This window comes from Eulemur rufifrons, chromosome 19 (assembly GCF_041146395.1).
Source record: "Eulemur rufifrons isolate Redbay chromosome 19, OSU_ERuf_1, whole genome shotgun sequence".
Lineage (NCBI taxonomy): Eukaryota > Metazoa > Chordata > Mammalia > Primates > Lemuridae > Eulemur > Eulemur rufifrons.
Genome location: NC_091001.1, coordinates 64882765 through 64886873, shown reverse-complemented (window position 1 = coordinate 64886873; position 4109 = coordinate 64882765).

Genomic DNA, 4109 nt, shown 5'->3' with positions numbered 1-4109 from the left:
AAATAATTTACTGCAACAGCATCAAATGGCAGCAATGGCAGCATTAGCATGCAGTGGCGATGGTGCCAGCAGCAGCAGTGTGCTAGCCAGACTCTCCCGGTAGGGAGAAAAACTGCAACTCTACAGAAAAGTTGAAAGAGTACAATGGATATAGCCTTTACTTAGTGAAATAGTTACTGCAAAACAAACTACTCTAAAACATAGCAGCTTAATGGAAGCAGCATTTATCATGCCACAGTTTCTGTGGGTCAGGAGCCCCGGCACTGCTTAACTCAGTCCTCTGGTCTCTCACAGGCTACAGCCAAGGTGTCAAGGGTGCTGCAGCCTTGCATGAAGGCTTCAGTTGGGAAAGGTCTGCTTCCAAGCTCACTCACGTTGTTGTTGGCAGGATTCAGTTCCTCATAGGCTCCTGGACTGACGGTTTCAGTTCCTCACTGGCTGTTGGCTGGAGGCCTCTCTTGGTTCCTTGCAGATGGGCCTCTTCTCCATAGGGCAGTTCACAAGATGGCAGCCAGCTTCCATGTGAGCAAGTAAGGGAGAAAACATCCAAGATGGAAGCCACAGTCTTTTTGTAACCCAATCACAGAAGTAACATCCCACATGCTGTCTGTTAGAAGCCAGTCTCTAAATCCAGCCCATACTCGAGGGAAAGAGATTACACAAAGGTATTAATTCCAGGAGAGAAGGTCAGGATTCACTGAATGCCATCTTAGAGGCTGCCAACCACAAAATCATTGATTATTAACATTTTATCACATTTGCAAGTGCACCCCCTTATACAAATAGATAGCTATAAGGTGGACATGGTGGCACGCGCCAGCTACTCGGGAGGCTGAGGCAGGAGGATTGCTTGAGCCCAGGAGTTTGAGGCTGCTGTGAGCTAGGCTGACACCACGGCACTCACTCTAGCCTGGGCAACAGAGCGAGACTCTGTCTCAAAAATAAATAAATAAATAAATAAAATTAAAAAAAAAAATAGAAGAAGAAATACTGTCTATCAAACTAAATGATGAAAATTATAGAATATATTAGGTAGATGAGTGAAAATGGGAAAAGGGCCATAATATAGGACTAAATCTTCATCAACAATAACTAGAAATCAACAGATAGGTCTCAAATTCATAAATCAATAAATAACAGCACAATACTTAAGAAAACAGAAGAGAAAGCTAAAAATTTGAAGTTGCTTCTCATAAAGGAGACTAAGGGGGTTGAATGGGAAGTAAGAGTCTTTGTCTTATAAGTGTCTTAGCATAATGTGATTTTTTAAAAACAATTTGTGAGTGTATTACTTTAATAACATAAAATTTTTAATTTAATGAAGAATTTTTTTAAATCTTAACATTTTGCCTGTGTAGGTTATTCATTTCATGAAACAATAAGCTGCAACAGATAGAAGGACTTATTTATTTCTTTGACATTAATCAATTTTCCCACAATTAATAAGATCTTATTTCTCATGTGTAAACAGGAAGAAAAAGCTCATTGCAAATTTCACAAGGAAAACTACTGAGAGAAAAACATTAAATGCAATTTCAAGATTTTGTAACTTCCAAATTACACCAAACATTATTTCACTAAATTCTACTTATAAAAAACCAAAACTCCTCCACTAAAAAGTATTTAATATAATAAGTATTAGTATAGGTGCCTAATTAGTCAAAAATATGAAAAAAATGTTTTCATTTAAAGCTTTATATAACTAAGAAACTGGTACTAAATCTGGTCATTTAAAACAGTCCGTATCACTGGGGAAAGAGTTTAGCCAATTCTAAGGCAATTTTCAATGAGAATAACACTAAGGTTCAAATTTCAGGGCAACAGGAATGATGTCAGACTTAAACTACATTCATTATGAACTAGACAACTAATGTGTCACCATAGATTAAAAATGATGACTGAGGATGGGGACAAGAGGGGAGGAAGGCTGGTCCTCGCACAGCTGCAACTCAAGTCCCGCCTCCCCTGACACACGGCCTAGGCGGCTGCCAAGCAACAAAAAGCCAAGGGCCGGCCAAAATTTTTAATTAAATTTTCTGGTGCAAGGAGTATAACCACACACGGTTCCAGGCTTATCTTGCCCAAGCTTAGAGACATTAGAGAAAAGAAAGAGCCTCACTCTCCCAGCCTCATTCTCTAAAATCCCCGACAAGGGCTCAGATCATCCCAGGCTGGGTCACATGTCCTTCCCTAGGGACATATCTAAGGAAGAGAAGGGAGACCCCAGTTGGCCAGGCTTGGGCACCATGCTTCCCCTTCTCCACACCCATCCCACCTTGGGAGGCCAGAGAGGTGTGGTTCTAAAGAACCATCTGATCTAGGGGATTGCAGACAATTCCTCAAAGGAAAGATTGTCAGGCAAACACAAAAAATGCTCACAACACAAAATTACAGAATGTCAGAGCTGAAAGGAACCTCGGAACTCATCCATTCTATCCCCTCTCTTATAGAGGAGAAAACCATACAAGGTAGAAGATGTTAAAAGGCCATGGGAAAAGTAGAGTGCTACAGGGGTTCAAAGGATGGACAAGCACACATCTGGCTGAGGATATCAGGGAGGGCTTGATGAAGGTGGGTGGATTTGACCTGGGACTTGACACACAGAGAATGTAATGTGCTTGTCTTTTGTCGACTTCAGAATTACTACTCTCTGCTCACAGTCTGCTTATCTCAAGCCACCCTCCTTGGCTTTTTGACTTTTTATTCAATTGGCCTTGATTTTTCTTTCAAGTTCCTTTCATTTGGATCTGGTACCCTGGTTCTCTGCCTGACCTGGTTGCCTGTTTGGACTTGGTCCAGTTCTCTGTCTAGCAGGATGTCTGGGCTGGGAAAGACCTAGGTCTCAGCTGTGGGATTTGGTGACTCCCCTGGAAGTCTTCCGTGAATACAGAGAGGATCAAGGGTCACAAACAATATGTCTTCAGGTAGGTAGGTAACAAATGTGGAAGGCTAGCTATTAATGCACAGTGGTGCCTGTGGGATTTAAATTCTTGTAGAAAACCAAAAGCAAATAAATAAAACCTATGGGCTGCCCAAACAAAACAATCTGTGAGCTAGTTGCTGCTCTTACTGTCAAACGTTTGTGACTCTTGGGTTAGACAAAACCTCTGAGCTGTCCTGACAGGTTTGGGAAAACCCAACAAGTCCTTATCGCCTCAACTATCTTGGGCCCAGGAGCTCCATGGGAAAGAATGTATACCCTGCCCACAGCTGGGGTTCAGACATTTACAGACTTGTTTTATGAACTGATGGGGCACTCAGTGGAAGCCAGACTGCTCAAAGTGCTGCGAAGAGAAAATTATCAGAAGGGAGGAAGGGGTCTGACGTAGGTTACAATGTGCCCCTCCCCACGCCAGCCTAGTGGCAGTTCCTCTATGCCTCCGGGTTCCGCTGAGCAGTAAAAGCCAAAGAGCCGCGTCATCAAACTACGTCTCATGGCTGGCGGGGACGGGTGTGCATCACGGCCCCCCACAGGGTGGCTCCCTCTGCCCCTCGGACTCCAGCACCAATTTCCCATCAGTCCAGGCCGTCAGAGAGCCGCCAAGCAGCTCTCGGTTCGTTTACCTACACGCTTCCCACCCTTTCCGCGCCTCAGTCCCACCTCCTGCCTGAAGCTGTCCCCAGCCGCCCGCCCCGCCGCACCTGCTCGGGCTTGGTCACGCGGCCGGGCTGTGGAGACGCGAATGTAAACAGAGCATGGTGGCAGGCTGCGGACCCGCCTCCCCGCCAGCGCCGCGCCGCGAGCGCATCCCTGCGCCCAGCGCCAAATGAATGAACTAATGCATGACTCCGGGCGCGGAGGAAGGAAAGGAAAGAGCCCCTGGCCCGACCTTTTCTGCGCCCGCCCCAGGACTGCGCGGCCTCGCACAACCCAACTCGACCCAAGGGGAGAACCTGAGGTTGGAGCGCCCAAAGCGAGGGCGGACGACGCCGAAGAAGACCCGGCCTCCCATAGGCCAAGACGACGCAAGGGTGGGCTCTTCTTTCAGTAGTGGGCCGCGTATTGGTCGAGCCTTCGGACTGAGGGCTGGGATTGGCTGCGCCCGTCCTCCGCGGAGAGACAAGAGGCGGGTCCGAAGGGCGTGGCCGGCGCTCGATGCTGTCCCGAG